This window comes from Phocoena sinus, chromosome 14, assembly GCF_008692025.1.
Source record: "Phocoena sinus isolate mPhoSin1 chromosome 14, mPhoSin1.pri, whole genome shotgun sequence".
Taxonomy (NCBI): domain Eukaryota; kingdom Metazoa; phylum Chordata; class Mammalia; order Artiodactyla; family Phocoenidae; genus Phocoena; species Phocoena sinus.
The window spans coordinates 65,397,942-65,418,154 of record NC_045776.1 but is presented as its reverse complement, the minus strand read 5'-3'; positions in this window follow the sequence as shown (position 1 = coordinate 65,418,154).

Here is a 20,213-nt window from a genome sequence, read left to right as displayed (position 1 = left end):
TCTCTGTGTGTATGGTCTTTGTTTTTCCTGCTCTCAAGGAGCCCTATCACGGCTCACCGCTTTGAATCCTGATTTGATCTCTCAAACCCTGAAGCATTTCTGGAATAGCGAGTCTTGGTGCCCCCTGATTCCATCACACGTTTTGCAGTGTACACAAAAGACTCATGAATTTTAAATAGTTTTGCGTGAACCCAGCTAACAGCCTCTCTGATCCCCTCTTCCTGTTGCTGGTGCCTGTACGGGAGGAGCCGAGTAGACCCCAATGCCGTGTTCCATGGCACAGCCCCTCTGGAAGGTGTGTGTGTGTCTGACTTTGAGGGTGTAGCTCCACTCAGCCTACTGAGTAGGTACATGTTCTCAGTTTTTCTTAATATTCTTTTGCAGTAGATGGAATAAAATGTTAATTAGGGATCCCTGAAATAAACTTCAGTGATCATTATTAAGAAAGCTTTGAGTATTCTTTAAAAAATAAGACAGCAGACCTGCCTCTGAGTTTAAGAAAGAGAATGGCCTGGCCTCTAGTGCACTTTCCCCATCTGCCTGCACCTCAGGCCGCTCCTGAGGCCCTGCATCACCAAGTGGACTCTTCCTTCCCCGGGTGATGTGGACTCCAGCCACTCACGATTTCTGTCACCTCCAGCGTGGTGCCCGGGACCGGACATGCTTGTCGAGTGGATTGGTTCAGGTACACAGAGGCCCTAAACACCTTATTCTTGACTGAAGCTTGACACTAGACTGGTGGAGGTGGCCACGCCCAGTCTCTGTCCTTGAACCTACACTGTGGTGGAGCATGGACATTTAACCTATTTTCTCATCCTGAAGTAGAGGGATGACCCACATGCTAATAAGTAGTCCTTAGGAAGCCTATTTCAAGTTGACCTAATTGCCAGCAAAAATCGTTGTGGGTTTTGCTTCAATTAGCAGGTCAGGTATTTTAAAGGCATGAGCTTTATGTGTCTAAGGTACTTGGCTTTGATAAAAATTCGTAGACGTTGAAACTTCGTACATTTGGAGTGCACTTCACAGAAAGGGCTTTAGAAAAAGCACTTAACGTTTTCATTTCACAACCATCTTGTGAAAAGTTTTGTCCCCACCTTACAGAGGAGGAAACTGAGGTGCAGAGGTGGTGGACCTCTGGAATCAGCTGGTGCCACAGGACGGCCTCTGCCCACGACCTTTAAATTCAGAGTCCTAACTGCCCTCTGGTAGGCTCCAGGCAGCCGACAACCTTTGAGGCTCAGGCCCCTCGTTTTTTAAGAGTAGGATTTGGAATATAAGATTTAATTCAACCCAAAGTACCATGTGCAAGGCATCCTCTTGGGTCTTGGAATGGGGTGTGGGGAAGTATGGGCACACAATTCCAATCAGCCCTACAAGTGGTAAATGGGGTTCTTTGAGAGGACTTGAAATTACACGTGGCGTAAAGCTGAAGCCTTCCCTATTGTGTGATCTCAAAGGCTTCCTTCCAGTTCTGCACACTGATGTTTTAAAACTTGTCAGTATCAAAGTAAAAAGACAAAAAAAGCTTGTCAAGATAAATTTATGAAATGAGATGGGGTCATCTCAGTGTTACTGCAAGGGAAACAAGACCAGAGAAATGAATGGCTTTCCCAGAGTCTCACTGCAAAGTTAGTGACAGAACCTAAACTAGCACTCAGGTCCCCTAAATCCTTGTTTATGGTTCTTTACACCAGGCCACAGTCTTGGGGTTGAGAAGAAAAAATGGATGTGACACATCCTATTATGGGGACACTTTCAGTGCTTTTAATATTTTCACTTAGAGTTGAATGAATTATACTTGGAAAGGAACATTTAAATATATTGATGCTAACTAATGCTCAGATTTTCAATTACTCCTCAAACCCTGCTCAAAGGTCCATTTGTTTGAGTTGGAGGAAAGGGTAGGATTCTTGATAATGGAGCTATTGTCGGGTAAATACTTGGCCATCTTAAGTCACTTGGGATTGGGAAGCTCAGGATGCCTCTTGGTTCTGTAAAATAGGCTATGTTCAGCAGTTGGGACCTGCCGTTCAGAGGCTGAGGGGGTCCTCAGTTCTCAGGAGACCTCCAAACTATGGGGCAGGCACAGGCACTGAGTCACAGCTGAGTGGGACTGAACAGATCATCTTCTGTTACAAAGAACAGCCGTTGGGCTGATGGAAACAACCATTTCAAACACCTTGTGTGTTCTGGGCACCTTAAGTGCATGGTCTCTGAGTCTTTACAGCAACCCTGGACGGTAGGAGTGATACAAGGGCCTTGCAGCTTTCAGGATCTTAGTTCCCCGATCAGGGATCAAACCCATGCCCCCTGCAATGGAAGCACAGAGTTGTAACTACTGGACTGCCAGGGAAGTCCCAGAATGATACTATTTTTAACAGATGAGGAGATGAGGTATCAGGTGGTATACGTAGCTGGTAAGAGGTAACACTGAGATAAAACCGGGTCAGTCCTACCTCAAGGCTTTTCCCACCACACCATGGGTTTTTTGATCTCCACCTGGAGAAAAGGAGTTCTAGAAAAGTCATAACAATAGCTAACCCCTCTGCCTCTCTAGCCTCTGTCTTTTCTTCTCCAGCCTCTGTGACATCCTACCCAAATCAAATCCTTCCTTCAGGGCCTAATGAAATGGCGTCTCTTATGAAACCTCTGATTTGGTTGAGGCCTCCCTGCCGGGCGGTTGTCAGTCAGACTTGACTGATCATTCCTAGTCACCGGGCACCTCTCCCCTCCACCTCCTCTGGACCGTGGGCCCTTGTGTTGCCAAACAAAGGAAGGGCTCCAAAAGGCTGGGGAGCTAAAGACGAAGGAATCCACTGTCAAGTTCATCTTCCCAAAGTACAGCTCCCATGTCGGTCTGAAGGGCAGAGGCTGTACCAGGAGGGAGAGGGAAAGGACATTTGCTGACTACCTTCTGCGGGTGACTCAGTGATCACCTGCAAAGTGGGGCCTTACATGCATTTCAATTCAGAGCTAACATTCTTGTGAACTGGGCTGTAGCTCCAGTCAGGAGGTTCCGAGAGGAAAAGTGACTTTCATGCAGTCACGCAGTTGGGAAGGGGCAGAGCATCTGTGTGGGGCTCCAAGGCCCTTCCTTGCTCTTGTCTTGAATGTGTCACCTTCAGGCAGCGGCTGGAAGCCTGACAGTCCAGGTCTCCATTGATGGGACCTCTTCCTCCCTCCAGCCCACTTCTCTGTTACCTTCTTTACATTTGCCTCTTCAGCTGGATCAGCCTTTTTTTTTTTTTTTGCTGCCCTACCCCCACCCCCAGGCATATCCAGGGACATGGACCTTGATGCTTGTCTTCCTCCGATCCTCGGGGCTCCTTCTACCAGAAGAGAGGTACCTATAGGGGCTACAGCTACAGGATGACTGAAGAGGTGGACCACAGCATGCCCAGCTGGAACCACCTGTTCAGCCTGCTCTCACTTTGGCTCAGGTCTTTACTCTGCCTTCCTGAATGGCTTTCTGATCTTGGCCTCTTCAAACTCTATCTAGGAAATCCCACCTCCCTGCCAGCTACTGTGAGCCCTTCTCTGGGCTCCTGTACTGTGGGTCTGCACCACATGATGGCATTCATCACCTGTCTTCTTAACAAACATGTTGAGCTCCTGTGTGGTAGGCATTGGGCAGGGTGCTGGGGGTGGATACCTTGGTGAATTACCTGTCCTTGTGGGGCTAACACTAGTGGGGGATACAATAAAAATATAAAATAATACAGTAACTATGAAAATGCCACTCAGGTTCTTCTCAGCATCTAGCACACAGCTCACAGTAAGAATTTGTTGACTTCATGAGTATATGACTGATCTGAGGCCGGAATTTTGACAAAAGGAATCCTTCATTTTTGCGCCCATATCTGCCAATGAGCCATGTAAGAAACCGAGGGCCATGAGCCCTTGAGCTTGGTTCTAACATCACCTATAAACTGGTGGTGTGACCTTGAGTGTGTCCTCACCTCTCAGCGGCCTCTAAAAACGAGGCAGGTGCTTGGGGTGGTCTCTGGGCACTTTTGCATTTTGGAGATTCTGTGATTCTCTGTTATTTTCAACTGCTCTGGGATGGTCCCCATCCTCTTCTTGGCCTTTTTCCTGCTCTCCCCCCTCCCTTTTCCTTCCTCCTTTCACATCTGTCCCTTTTGCATCCGCCCTCCACCCCTCCTTCACTTTCCTGGCCACCCCCTAGTTCCAAGAGGGTTTCCATGGCAGTCATCTCCTGGAAGTGACATCACTCATCTCCTAGGCAACTGTTTCCAGGGCAGTGACATCATTCGGTCACCATGGCAACCCTCCAGGAGGACAGTTCTGCAGTAAAATGGACAAATAGAATTCTTATTTATTTCTGGGGGCTTGGGGACAATGTAGGGAGATTATTAACAGAAGAAAAAGATCTCAAGAACAAGAAGTAAAAGCTTTGGGCTTGTAGGGAAAAAATGGGAAGCCAGGGCGGGGGCTGGGAAGGAGCAGAAGCTCTGGGGTGAAACCCTTCTCCTTTCTAATAACTAGGCCGACCATTTAATATGTCACCAGATTGGGACACTTGAGAGTGAATAAGGGCACCATTATTATTATACTGGATGACAGATGAAAACTGGGCCTCCCCCAGCAAACCAGGGCATGTGTCCCCTGCCCAGGTCAGGCAGGTGCCTTGCCTCACTCCCTCACCTATGGCTCATCCTATAAGCGTGGATTCTGCTCTTCTGTGTGCGGGTACCGGGGATACCACAGTGATCAAACCGGCCTAAGTGAGCTCACAGTCTTGTGTGTGTGTGTGTGTGTGTGTGTGTGTGTGTGGTGGGGCTGAGATAACGGCGCAGTCGCCCGGTGAGTGTTGCTGTGCAGCCCGAGTTTATCGCTCAGAAGGGAAGGCAGAGAGCACCAGGGGCGTGTTCAACACAAGTGCCCAAAGCAGCCAGGGCGGGAGGGGAGTTAGTAAGGGGGTTGGAATGGCGTGTGGAGAAGTCTGTTTGGCAGAGGGAACAGCATCTGCAGAGGGAGTGTGCAGAGCAGCAGAAACCAAAAGGAGGCTGGTGGCCGATTGCAGGGCAGGAGGGAGCAGGCAGGTGTAAAACGAGGGTGGAGAGGTGGTAGGGACCAGGCCTCACAGGGCGTCGGAGGCCAGAGCCCTGGGCAGCCCCATGGACGTGTTTTGAGCAGGAGGAGACACAATCCTGTTTGCATCTTCAAAATCTGTGTGGGGCAGAGTGGAGAGCAGTTTGCCCAGGAGGGAAATTGGGGGGTGGGGAGCTGAGTGGCGACAGTGAGATGGAGGGATGAAGTGCATATATTTGGGAGGTTGAGCTGACAGGATTTGCTGGGGCACTGGATAGGGAGTGAGGGTCAGGTAGGGGTGACACCTGGATGGCATGAGGGCCTTGGGGTGGAGAGTGACTCTGCTAAGGTGGGCAAGAGAAGAGTCCAGGGTGTGACATTTAAGGAGGCATGAGGGGCAAGGGTAGGGGCGGCCTCTAAAAGGAGTGCCTCCTTAATGCCGTGACCTCGGAGGAGCAGGCTTTGGTTTGGTTTTAGGGGGTGCGGGACCAAGTCTCTGGAGCAGTAATAATGACCACCTCTTGTGTTTATGACAAGGCCCTTCACTTCCACCAGCCCCCTAATAAAAGTGGGGAGAACAGCCTGGAGGCCTGAAGCCTGAGTGCCGACAAGTGCCAGCTGCTTCACAGTCCCCACAGGAACCCAGGGCAGGAGCTCCTCACTGGCCCATCTCACAGATAGGGAAACTGAGGCTCAGACAGGTTTCAGAACTTACTGAAGGACTCATGTTTGCAGGTGGCTGCACCAGGCCTCAGACTCAGGCCTGCTGACCCCAGAGTCCACCCCCTGGCCCCCAGACCATGTTCCACAGCCTCCCCAGTTTCCTGGTGGAAGAAGGAAGGAAGGGAAGCCAAGCACCTTCAGGCCTGCCACCTTCTTCATCTTCATCTGTGCTGAGGCACAAACAGAGGGTCTGAGAAGGGACAAGACCCCTCAGCTCTGCAGAGCTTCATGATCGGAGCCCCTTTCTCTCTACCACAGGTGTTCTCAGTGGATCTTCAGGGCCCTTCCTGGGGGCTGGTCTCCCCAGGAGGAGCCACCTCTGTGCATCAGCTTCCCCTTCTTAAAATGGGGATAATGACAGTAGGAGTTCCCACCCCATCAGTTTGTGCTGAGGCTGAATGAGGTGAGCAAAGCACTCAGTATGGTGCTCCAGTGTAGACTGGATGGATGGATGTCAGCAGCTTTTGGGATTAGGGCAGGAGGGTGGGAATGTGGGTGTGCGTGTGACACACGGCCTGTGCTACAGAGGTGGGAGAGACAGGGTCGGGGACACGAGGACTGGCTGGTGACAGAGGGAGAAGCCTCCTCACCAGCTGGCTCCCGGGGAGACAGCACGGTTTATACCTTTCCTTCCAATCCTACGCCGGCTGCAGGGGGAGGAGGATGAGCCTGGCCTCCCTTGGGAAAAGAGGATCTTAGAAAAAGCCTGGAAACAAGCAGGTCGCACCCTTGAGGCCAAAGCCTGGGGGCAGGGGTGATGCAAGGGAGTTAGAGGCCTGTACCTGGGCCCTCTGCTCCATCCACCTCCTGGCCCGCCCCCCAGCCCTGCCTTTAAACAACCATGGTTTTGCTTTAAGCCTCCAACTACAGACCCCTAAAGGCACAGGCTACCTTGACCTTAAAAAGGAATGAATAAACATGAGGATTGGGCCCTGTGATTCCAGCACACACACACACACACACACACACACACACACACACACACACACACACACCCTTGCTTCCTCTGTGTATTAGTCAGGGTTCAACCAGAGAAATGGTACCAATAGGAGGTGCAAATTAAGAGATTTATTGCAAAGAGTTGACTTATGTTAGTATGGGGCTGGTGAGGCAAGTTTGAAATTGTGAGGCTCAGGCTGGAACTCTTTCTCTTTTTTGCCAATCCCACAATCCATTATTTATTTATTTATTTAAACATCTTTATTGGAGTATAATTGCTTTACAATGGTGTGTTAGTTTCTGCTTTATAACAAAGTGAATCAGCTATACATATATCCGCATACCTCCTCCCTCTTATGTCTCCCTCCCACCCTCCCTATCGTACCCCTCTAGGTGGTCGTAAAGCCAGGCTGGAACTCTTGCCAAGGGTGGAAGCTGCTGTCCACAGGCAGAATTTCTTCTTCCTCAGGGAAGCCTCAGCTCTAAATATTTATTTATTTATTTGGCTGCACCGGATCTTTGTCGCAGCACGTGGGATCCAGTTCCTTGACCAGGGATCGAACCTGCACCCCCTGCACTGGGAGTGTGGAGTCTTAACCGCTGGACCACAGGGAAGTCCCCTCAGATCTGTTCTTAAGGCCTTCCAGATGGGACTGTATCAGGCCCATCCAGGTTATCCAGGATAATCTCCCTTAAAGTCAATTGATTAAATTGACTACCTTCATCACAACACCAAGATTAGTGTTCGATTGCATAATTGGGGACTGTAACCTGGCCAAGCTGACACATTAAGCAAAACCATCACACTCAGGTAGCAGCTAGGTATGGTCTTGGAGGCCTATGGGAAGCTGCTTTACGTTTATTAATGTGACTATTTGCTGAGCACTTACCATGTGTCAGGCACTGTGCCAAGTGATTTCTCTGCAGCATATCACTTAATCTTCAAAACATCCTGTGAAGCAGGTGCCCTTCTTGCCCCTAATTCTACAGGTAAGGAAACTGAGCCTCAGACAGGTGAGGACACCCCTTGGGTCACATGGTTGGGATGGCAGGTCTCTGGCCCCTCCTTGTTGTCCTCTTCTCCTGTGTCTTTCCTCCTGGGACACAAGTCACAGTTCAAATCGCTGCGTGCTGTGAGCTCTGGACTTCAGTTCTCCTCTGCGAGGTGGCTGCATTCCACCCTGCCTTTCTGGGTTTAGGGCGGAAGGGAGGGTCCGTTCTGGGAGCACTTTCTCGGGCCTTTGCTGCCACCTAGGGGGCTTGCCGGTGTTCGCCACGCTCCAGACAGGCCCTTGAAAGGCAGGTGAGGGCAGGTGAGCTGCTGAGAGGCAGCGGGATGGTGGTAGGGAGCAGCTCGGGGTGAGGACTGGGCCCAGTAACAGAAACAAGGCAAATTCAACCGGTTCTTGTCCCCACCTGCTCACTCAGGTACCCCAGGCCCCTCCCCAGGCCCCTCAAGAGTCTTCTGGGGCCCCGCGTGTGTAGAGGTTTCACCCCTGCGGAGCTCTGCGTCGGCCCGGCCCCCGAAGGGTCCCGCCGTCCCCTGCCGCAGCCGGGAGGCCCAGGCTGCTGGCGGGAGCGGGTCTAGGGAAGCCGGGAACTTCGCTTCCCCATCAGGTCGCCTGACAGACCTGCCGCGCGGCTCAGGCTCCAGAGGGAACCCGCGCGCTCTGTCGGGGAGGGCAAGAAGACCCAGGGGCAGAGCGAAGGTCCCGCCCCTCCACTCTCCAGCCGTAGCCCCGCCTCTATCCCCGCCCACCTACACTGCTCACCATAATCACGCCCTGCCGTTATCCCCGCCCACCACAGCCCTTACCCCGCCCCCATCGCCCCGCCCATCACAACCCTTTACCGCCACCCCCCGACCCCTCCCCTCCATTCCGGGCGCGGCCACCAGGTGATTCTGCGGGCTGCCTAAGGGCTCCGGCTCGGCCTTTGAAAGACGTCGGGGCCGCCCACCTCGGCGCCTTTTGGTTCAGGAACCCGCTGGTGGTGGGTGAGTTGGCGTGAAGTGAGCGGGAGGCGGAGGCCGAGGCTGAGAGGCCACGGCAACACCCGCAGCTGCCAACCTGCCAGTCAATCTAGTCAGCCGTCCAGTCACTCGGCCTGTCAATCCTGTCGGCCAGCCTGTCAGTCAACCTGTCAGTCCCGTCCATCAGCCTGTCAGTCAGCCTGTCAGCTAACCTGTCAGTCTCGTCAGTCAGCCTGTCAGTCAATCCAGTCAGCCTGTCAATCCTCCCATCAGAAATCCTGTCAGTCAGTTTGTCAATCTGTCGGTCCAGTCAGCCAGTCAGTCAGCCCGTCAGTAGGTCAGTTGGTCAAGTCACACGGCTAGTGGGCCCCGAAGTTTCTCGTCAGCCACTGGGCCTCTCGGGCCACCTCGGGGCTCTGTCGCCGTGTCGAGGCCGGGGGGTGGGGGCGGGAGGAGCCGGGCGGCGGCACCCTGACGGGGCGGCGGGGCCTCTGGGGGCCGGTGGCGGGAGCTCCGCGCCGTGGGTGGGAGCGGGCGCGGAGGCCCGGGGGCGAGCGGGTCACCACCTGGCTTCGGTGGCCTCCCTGGGGCGACGGAGGGACGCGGAGGAGGAGGAGGGGGCGGAGGCGGCCCGACTTGGGCTGCAGGGGATACCGTCGCCTTTGAAGGTCGCCCGGGGCCGACGGCGTGACCGGGGCCGCGTCACTGCCCCTGCCCGGGCTTCGGTGACGGGGCAGCCGGACCGCGAAGCCCGCGGCCCGAGACTGAGGGGAAGGAGAATCGCCCCGGGACGCGGGGGCGCTCCGAGCAGCCACGGCGCGGGGCCGGGGACGGGCCTGCAGCTTTGACCCAGTGGCGGAGGTTCGGCCAGGCGGGGCAGGGACTCCGGGGCGGAAAGCGGCCGCAGCGCGGCCCACGGGCCTTCCGAGACCTTCTCAGGGAGGAGGCTCTGCCGGCGCGGGGAGGAAGGGGGGCGAGGGGGTCTCAGCCTCGGCCCCGCTCTGGAGACTGGTGTCTGCTCCATCTGCCCCGGCCCGTCCCCTTTCTTCCAAGCTGGGGGCCCTGCTCCCGTCAGGCGCGGGGCCTGTGGTCCACGAGGTGGGAGCCGCAGCTCCTGGAGCTGGAGGAGGGCGGGGCCGGCAGTACACCCCTGGGTGGGGGCTGGGAGGTGCCAGGAGGCTGTCTGTCCAACAAGCATTTGTGGGCCGTCCACAAGTGCAGCTTTGAGCTAGGCAGTGAGAGACGGGAGCAGACGGTACAGATGCTGCCCTGTTTCTGGGGTGCAGAGTATAGAGTGGTCGTAAGAGCGGTCAGAGAAGACAAAAAAGGAAGTAAACAAGTTGACTGTGGTCAAAATCGTGCTATGAGAGTAGCAAAGGGGTTGCTGAGATAGAAAATAAAGCAGGGCAGTTTGGGAAGGCTCCCTGGGCAGGTGACACTTAACCTAAGACCTGAAGGAGAAGGAACCAACCATGCAGTGGAGAGAGTGTTCCAGATGGAGGGAATAACATTCACTCACTCACACTCTCATTCCTAGGTTACTATGTGCCAGCTACTGTTCTAGTTGCTAGAACAGAAGTGGACAACAGAAGGGAAACTCTTTCTCTCGTGGAGCTTATGTGCTAGTGGAAGGAGACAGAAGGCAACTTCAGGGAGTGATGAATGCTATAAAGAAAATAAAAACAAGGTTATGGGATAGAAAATGACTAAGGATGAGGACACTTTGGCAGATAGGATGGTGAGGGAAGGCCGCTCAGAGACCCGAATGATGAGCAGGAGCCAGCCATGCAAAGGTCTGGAGGAAGAACATTCCAGACAGAGGGAAGTGGGAATGAGTTTGGCATGTTTGCAGTGTAAGTCTGGTGGGAGAGTGATGGGCAGCGAGGTGCAGGGACCAGTTAATGAAGGGTGTGGCAAAGCAAAGAGAGTTTAGATTTTATTAGAAGGCACTGGGAAGCTGATGGAGAGATGTGAGCAGTCTGAGGGATGTGAGAAGTCTGATCCCTTTATGCTCCTTGTGGGTGTGGAGTGAGGGGATGGAAGGGTAGGAATGGATACAGTTTAGAGGTGAGTGCAATAGTCCAGGCAAGATGATGTTGGCCTGGATGAGGGTGGTCGTAGTGGAGATGGAGGCAAGTAATCGGATGCATTTATGGGCTGAACCGATAAGACTTGATGACTGCTTGGATGTGGGGTGGGGGTGAAGAAAAAGAATAACTCTTTGGATTTTAATTCCAGCAACAAATGGATGGTGATGTCATTGAGTTGAGTGGGCTGTGGAGATAGGTTTGGGGATGGAAAATGAGAATGCAGTTTTGGAGAACTTACAGAGATTTGTTAGGCAAGTGGAGGGGCTGAGAGGGCAGCTAGCTCTCTGAGCCTGGAGCTTAGGGGAGAGGATTGGTCTAGAGTTACCAGTGGCTTGGGACACGAGACAGTGTTGGTTAGGCCAGCAGGGACAGTGCTGGTCAAGGCACTAGAGCTGAGCTGTCCAGCGCAGTAGCCCTAGCTATGTGTGGCTGTTGGGCACTTAACATAAATGGTTTGTCTGGGAACTTCCCTGACGGTACGGTGGTTAAGACTTCGCCTTCCAATGCAGGGTGTGAGGGTTCGATCCCTGGTCGGGGAGCTAAGATCCCACATGCCTCGGGGCCAAAAAACCAAAAAACATAAGACAGAAGCAATATTGTAACAAATTCAATAAAGACTTTAAAATGGTCCACATCAAAAAAAGAAAAGGAAAAGAAAAAGGCTTGTCTGGGGCTTCCCTGGTGGTGCAGTGGTTGAGAGTCCACCTGCCGATGCTAGGGGACACGGGTTCGTGCCCCGGTCTGGGAAGATCCCACATGCCGCGGAGTGGCTGGGCCTGTGAGCCATGGCCGCTGAGCCTGTGCGTCCAGAGCCTGTGCTCCGCAATGGGAGAGGCCACAACAGTGAGAGGCCTGCGTACAACAAAAAAAAAAAAAAAAAAGAAGAAAAAAAGAAAAAGACTTGTCTGAATTGAGGTGTCCTGCAAGTGTAAAATACACATCAGATTGTTTTTTTAAATAAATATATTTATTTTATTTATTTATTTTTGGCTGCTTTGGGTCTTCATTGCTGTGCGCGGGCTTTCTCTACTTGCAGTGAGCAGGGGCTACTCTTCGTTGCAGTGCGTGGGCTTCTCATTGTGGTGGCTTCTCTTGTTGCAGAGCACAGGCTCTAGGTGCACGGGCTTCAGTAGTTGTGGCTCGTGGGCTCTAGAGCGCAGGCTCAGTAGTTGTGACTCACGGGCTTTGTTGCTCCGTGGCATGTGGGATCTTCCCAGACCAGGGCTCAAACCCGTGTCCTCTGCATTGGCAGGCGGATTCCCAACCACTGTTCCACCAGGGAAGCCCACAGCAGATTCTGAAGATTTAAAGTGGAAAAAAGAATGTAGACTATCTCATTACTAATTTTTTATATTGATTACATGTTGAAGTGCTAATATTCTCGATATACTGGGTTATATAAAATATATTATTAAACTTAATTTCACTTGTTTCTTCTTACCTTTTAAAATGTGGCTATTAGAAAATTAAACATTACATTGTGGCTTGCATTGTATTTCTGTTGGGCAGTGCTGCATTAGAGGTTTGGGCGGGTGGGACATTGTTGGATGTGGCCAGTCAGGGCACAGGGGGGCAGTGGTGGTTAGGAAATTGCAGGGCACCTCCGCTGAGGGCAGCCCTACATTACACCCAAAGTGGGGGTTGTTGGCTTGGCTCTCCCTTCCTGGGACCTTGTCAGAGCAGAATTGCAGCACACCCTTTGGGTTTCCCAACTCCTTGGCTGTCTCAGTTGGAGCTGAGGAAGAGGCAGGAGGGATCCCAGCGAGCTCAGGAAGATACTGATACCTCAGATGTTGATTTCTCATCCCCTTTGTATCACCCCTGGCTGACATCACCAGGCAGGGGAATACTTCCACTCCTTGAGTTGAGCAGGGTATGCCACCAACAGTTGTGTAGTCAAGGCAACCAAGGCCATAAAACTCACAGCGATTAATTTATATGAAATAGACGTGGCTGAAGGCCATTTTCATCCATTAGTATTCTAAATACCTTCTTCAAATTGCCTGTAGCATTTCTAATTGGCAGGAAAACTGCCATTAGGGGAAAAAGGGAAGTGAGGTGATTGGGAGTGAGACTGAATTCACTTCAGTTAGTTGAGCATGACTTTTGTGAGTACCACTGTGTGCCAGACACTGGGCTGGGTGCTCTGGGTTGTTTATTGTGCTGTTTTCAAGGAACATATGTCCAAATACCTTAACACAGGGACAAATGCATAGAAGTGTAAATAGAGACCCGTGAGAACTAGAGGAAGAATTAATGCCAGTATGTGTGTGTGTGTGTGTGTGTGTGTGTGTATGTGTAAAATTTTGAACTCAAAGAAGCTACCAGGTGGTGTCAGAGCAGAGGGACAGGATTTGGCTGTACTGTAGAGGGGTGGAGAGAGGGTTTTCTAGGCACATGGGACATCAGGAAAGGACATGATTCAGGGAAGGGCAGAAAGAATTGTTTGGCTAGAATGTTGGGGGTGTGGAGCAGAGTACTAGAAAAAGAAAGCTGGTGCTAGATCTTGAGAGGCCTTGATTTCCAGGGTGAGGAGATTTGGCTTTAGATTGTAGGCAATTGGGAACAATTGAGGAGGGACTGCTTAGAAAGAAGAAACCACTTAGAAAGAAGAAACCGCTTGCCTGGAGCTTTTGGTGTTCAGAGGGCAGGACGAGGTAGGGAGTGAAAAAGGAGCTTGTATGGGGAAAGGAGAGAGATAAAGAGCTCTTCAGGGACTAGTCAGCCTGCAAATAAAGCTGGGTCATGTCATGTTTAAAAGTATTTATTTGGGAATGGGAAGACCTGGACTTGAACTGTAGTCTTGTAATTTTTTTTTTTTTGGCTGTGTCGCATGGCTTGAGGGGATCTTAGTTCCCTGACCAGGGATTGAAACCGGGCCCCTGGTAGTGGAAACATGGAGTCCTAACCACTGGACTGCCAGGGACAGTAATTTTTTTGGTAATAGCTTTATTGAGATATAATTCACATACCACACAATTCACTCATTTAAAGTGTACATTTTGATAGTGTTTAGCATATTCACAGTTATACAACCATAACCACAATCACTTTTTTCTTTTAAAAAAATTGAGATTAATTCATATACCTGCCATAAATTTGGCCATTTTGAAATACACATTTCATTGTTTTTTAGTATATTCACAAAGTTGGGCAAACATAACCACTATCTAATTCCAGAACACTTCCATCACTCCAAAAAGAAACTGTTAGCAGTCACTCCCCATTCTCCTCTCTCCTCAGTCCCAGACAACCACTAATCTGCTTTCTGTCTCTATGGATTTGCCTATTCTGGACATCTCATATAACATGGAATCATACAATATGTGGCCTTTTGTATCTGGCTTCTCTCATTCTGCATAATGTTTCCAAGTTGCATTCATGTTGTAGTATGTATCAATAATTCATTCCTTTTTATGGTTGAATAACATTCCATTGAGTAGATAGAATATATTTTGTTTATCCATTCATCACTTGATGGACATTTGGGTTGTTTCCACTCTTTGGCTATTATGAATAATGCTGCTCTGAGCATTTGTGTTCAAGTGTGTGAATATATATTTTAATTGCTTTTGGGATATATTTAAGAGTAGAATTTCTGGATCATACTCTATGTTTAACTTTTTGAGGAACTGCCAAACTATTTTTCCAAAGAGGTTGCACCATTTTACATTCCCACCAGTAACATATGAGGGCTCTGACTTCTCCATATCCTCACCAACACTTGTTACTTCCTTTAAAAAAAAAGCCATCCTAGTGAGTGTGAAATTGTATCTCATGGTTTTAATCTGCATTTCCCTAGTGGCTAATGACACTGAACATCACTTCACATGTTTGTTGGCCATTCCCATATCTCTGGAGAAATTTCTATTTCCTTCGTCTATTTTTAAATTGGGGTTTTTAATTGTTGTGAAAGTTTTTAAAATGTTCTTATCAGGGACTTCCCTGGTGGTCCAGTGGTTAAGAATTGCCTTCCAATGCAGGGGACACAGGGTCGATCCCTGTTTGGGGAACTAGGATCCCACATGCTGTGGGGCAACTAAGCCCACGTGAGGCAACTACAGAGCCCATGCACTCTGGAGCCCGCGCACCACAACTAGAGAGAAGCCCGTGTGCCACAATGAAGAGCCCGCGCACTGCAACTAAGACCCAAAGCAGCCAAAAAAAAAAAAAAGAAAGAGTTCTTAATAGATAAGTGATTTGCAAATATTTCCTCCCATTCTGTGGATTATCTTTTTACTTTATTGATAGTGTCCTTTGAAGCACAAATGTTTTAAAAATTTTTGATGAAGTCCAATTTGTCTATTTTTTCTTTGGTTGCTTGTGTTTTAGGTGTCATATCTAAGAAACCATAATATTATGAAGATTTATATCTATGTTTTCTTCTAAGAGTTTTAAGTTTTAGCTTTTACAGTTAGGTTTTTGATCCATTTTGAGTTAATGTTAGTATATTGTGTGAGGTAGAGGTCCGACTTCATTCCTTCGTATGTGGACATCCAGTTGTCCCAAGCACCATTTGTCGAAGATGCTATTCTTTCCCCATTGAACTGTTTTGGCACCTTTGTCAAAAATTAACCGACCATACACCTATTCCTACCACTTTTTAGCTCTGTAATTTAAGCCTCAGTTTTCTCATCTGTGAAATGGTGGCAGTAATATCCAGGACTGAATTTATCCATCAGGCACAGAAAGTACAACATCTAGGACCCATGATATTTTTAGGGGCTCATGGAAATGTTTTAGTTTCTTTTCAAATTAGAAAAAGATAAACTTTTAGGTAAAAGAAAATGTCTTAATATACAACATTAAGACAATGTTAATATATTTATACCAATGCAGTCATTAAATACAATTTTTAACATTTTTTTGTTCAGGAAGGGATCCCTGAGGGCAACAGTGCCTAGGATCCATGAAAGTCCTACTGTGGCCCTGATAATATCTACTTTATAGGCTTATTGTGAGGTTTATTATGATAATCAAGTCAAATAACATGTGCTGTGCTGGCCCATAGTAGGCCATCAGTAAATGGTCATTATCTGTTGGGAAGCAGAGAAAGTCTCCCTCACCAGCCTGGGCCCCTTTAACAGGACCAGTGCTTTGGGCAGCTGGTGAATTATTGGCTGTGGGAACTGTGAAGGAGCCACACAGTGAGCTCAGAGGAAGGTCAGTGCTCAGGAGCTCCCTTCTGCCCTGATTTTCTGCTTTGACACCTCTGAGGGCTCTGGGGGCACCCGTGGCCTCATTAGGCAGAGAGAGAGAATTGCTGAGGTGGAGACAGAGTGAGGAAGGGGAGCCCTGCCTCACTGCCTGGCTGGGTAGAGAAGGTTCCTAGCTGTGACTCCCTGACTTTGTTAAGCAGAGGCACGGTGTCCACTTTGGTGAGAAGGCAGTGCCTACGCAGTGATTTAAATGACCTTGGTAGCCCAGGCCTTTTTTTTTTAATTGAGGTGAAATTCACACAACATAAAATTAACTATTTTAAGGTGTATAATTCAGTGGCATTTAGTACATTTACGATGTTGTGCAGTTATCACCTCTATCTAGTTCCAAAGCATTTTTTATCACCCCAAAGGGAAACATATACAGTCACACCCTATTTCTGCTTTCCCTCAGTCCCTGGCAACCATTAATCTACTTTCTTCTCTATGGATTTACCTATTTTGGATATTTCATATACATGGAAATATGTGACCTTTTGTGCCTGGCTTCTTTCATTCAAGATAATGTTTCCAAGGTACAACCATGTTGTAGCATGCATCAATATTCCTTTTTATGCTGAATAACATATGCCACATTTAGTTTATCCTTTCATCAATTGATGGACATTTGGCTTGTTTTCACATTTTGGCTATTATGAATAGTGCTGCTATACACATTCATGTACAAATTTTTGTGTGGACATACGTTTTCAACTCTTTGGGGTATATACCTAGCAGTGGAATTGCTGGATCACATACTAACTCTACATTTAACTTTTTGAGGAACCACCACCCTGGTTTTCGCACCAACCGCACCTTTACATTCCCACAAGCAATGTATGTGGGTTCTGATACTCTCCAATGCTTGTTATCTTTTGTTATTTATTTGGATTATAGCCTAGTGGGTGTGCAGTGGTGTCTCATTGTGGTTTTGATTTGCATTTCCCTGATGATGAGTCATGCTGAGCTTCTTTTCATGTGCTTGTTGTCATCTTTTTTTGAGCTGAATCAAGCCCTGTTTGGATAGAATCAAGCCCTGATGGATAGAACTGTATCATCCAGAGGAGTTTCTTAGACATGCCTGTGGCACAGTCTGAGATTCTTTTGATCTAAGCCTGGTGAATTCGCCCCCAGGTTCCATAAGAAAAACTTTGGAAGTTCCCTAAAGGGCTCTGGGAAAAACTGTGGGAGTTCCCTAAAGGGCTCTGGGAAACAGCTAGACTTAGATGTTAAACATGCAGTATAAGAGCTTTTTTTGCCTCACACATCCTGGTGACCCCTTCTCTACCTGGCCGCATCCCAGTCCTTGCCTCAGGCTTTTGGCTTTTTCTGTTGGCTGTGCCATTCCCAAGGGGTAACAATTGTGTCTCTGGGAGCTCTTATCCTCTGCCCTGACAAGTTCCTTATTGTTTATTTATCTGGAGCTTACCCGCTGTAGCCTCTGTCCGTTTTGGCCTCTCCGAATTCTTCTGTCCACAGTCTACTCATTCCCAGTTATCTAGATTTCTTGGCCTCCAAGGTTTCCTAGACTCTCCCTCTTAGTCCTGGGTATATTGGGTTGGTAAACTTTCCAACTGGGGGGCCCCTCCTGTTTGCACAGCTAGAGGAAGGGCGGGAGACTGGCTGGCCGATCTCCCCAACGTGAAGGGTATTAGAGTGGCAGGTGATTCATACTTCAGCTTTCACCAGAAATGGTAGGGAGGTTTCTGGAGGACCCTGGCTGTGGAGAATAAGGAGGTTGCCATCCCAGTCCTCATAGTAGGAGCCCATGACAGTGATGAAAACCTACACGTCATTTGTGGGGTACCAACTCCTGGTCCGGTTTGGGCTCAGGGGTTCCCTTATTTCCACAAGATGGCCCTCACTTTCTCTGATCTCTCACTCACTGACTCACTTCCAACATATGTTCATTGAGTGCCATCTCTGCAAGGCGTTGTGCTAGGCCCTGAGACTATAAAGCCCAGCATTTGAGGACTGCAGTCTAGAGAGACAGACAAACAAATACAACATGATGTGATGTGTGTTATAATCGAGGTGTGTGTGAAGTTCAGTGGGAACACAGCTGAAGGAGGAATAATTCTGCCTCGAGAGAAAATGGGTAGATGAACTTCAGGGAAAAGGTGACGTTCGAGTTGGATCTTGAAGGAGGAGAGGCTGACATGGGAGAGAAGGGCATTCTACGTATTCAGGGATTGGGCAAAGGTCAGAAGCTCACCGCATTTCCTTTCTTGTCTCTCCCTCCCCAGCTATGCTGGGGAAACCTAGAAGTCAAGAGTTCCTGTCTTCCGGTGAAGTGGCCCAGACCCCAGACTGTCTCCTTGTTCTCTCTCTTCATTTGTCCTACATCTCACCCATTCCAGATGCAGCCAATTAATGTGATAAACTCACCTATTCTAAGTGTTACTGGGAATGGATGGGTTAGTTAATTAATTAAATGAATAATTCACTTATTTAGCATTTATTTTGGTTTACTGTATACAAGGCATATGAAAGATTATAGTCTGCTTAATAGGACATGCCTAAAATCAAAATGACCTGGGTTTGAATTCTACTCATAGCTGAGAGACCTCACTTGAGGTATTGAGGTAATCTGTTTTCTCTTTGATATGATAGGAATAATAGTGCTCTATAGTGCTGTGGAGATGAAATAAGATAGTATGAACTCTGAGCATGGTCTTTGGTATGGTAAACATTAATTAAATGGTGGTAGATACATTATATATGTAAACATACACAAACACATATATATAGTATATACATAGAAACTATATTATATATACATCCACAGTAAATGTAAAATATGTACACGGTGTGTACATGTATATACATAAAAATACATCCATATACATACATACTCTTAAGGAGTTTAAAGACTTCAAATGGGAAAGCAAAATACTCAAATAAACTATAAAATAATACTGTATTTTTCCCAGGTTATGTATTAGCATTTGAAACCTTCTGGAGACATTAATCAAAGGACAGTTACTCCTAGGAAGACTAATTTTTTTGAAAGGGAAAGTAAGACCAATGAATGAAAGTTGCTAGGAGGTAGATTTTTGTCCCAGTATAAAAGAGAAATTTTCAAGAGAGCATCTTGGAGGTCGTGAGCTTCTGTGTCTTGAGAGGTGACCACGCAGAGGCCGGCTGACATGTTGATAGAGGGACTTCCTGCATCCATTTGAAGGCTGCAGAGGGGACACTGGGCTCCTGAGGTGCACTTTGTAAGGGCTCTCTTTTCCACCCCTGTCCCCAGAAGCCCTTGCTCTCTCCTGTTTGGGTGGCTCCCTCCTTTGGTAGGGCCTGGAACACTGCAGGTATTGTGGTGCCAGAGGTGACTGCTGGGGTGGGTGCCTCTTGCAGGTGACCTGGCACCTTATCTCCCCTGCCTCCATCTCTCCCCTGCCTTTTCCAGCTTACCTCCTAGAGTGGAAATAACCCAGGGCCAAACATAACTATAAAACCATAAAACCACGTGAAGCTTAGGTGGTTTCCAGCAGCCTGGACTCTCGGTGCCCTGTTATCAAGAAATGTTGCCTCACATTCCTATGGGTGGGGAGGGTGGCATGGCTGGAATGTTGAGGGGGACCCAACACTTCAGACTTCTTCCCTGGTAGAGCAGTGGGCAGAGGATGCCTCTCTTGCCCAAGGCTCAGGTGAGGGCTGTTTAGATCTGATCCCTGGGGCTCGGGGAGAGAGCATAGCAGCATCTTGCAGCATTGACAGAAGAAGCACCCTCACTTATGCAATCCTAGCTTGCTGTAGGCCCTGATGTACACATACATATGTGCAGTGATTTCATAGACATCTACATAGTACTGAAAAACACACCTACCACTCATGTACTCTGGTGTGTACCTATCCATCTACTGTGTCTTATTCATCCCAGAGCCTCACACAGTGCCAGAAACACCAATACATCTGTGTTGAACTGATGGGTGAATGGTGATTTCTGCCCACCCACATACTCATCTACATGTGTATGCATTTTCAGGAGGGTACCTGCAGATGTCATCCATGGATGTCCACATTATACCTACACAACGCACCCCCCTCACCCCCGCCCCGACACACACTAGCATAAATGCACCTGTCTATAAACACTGGCACCTAAGAGTCCTATGCATATGAATATGTGCATCTATTTACAGATTCCTAAATGACCCTGCTAAACTGCAAAGGTGGTGGCTGTGAGGAGAAAGTATTTTTCCATGGACACTGGACAGGGCAAAGATATTTTGA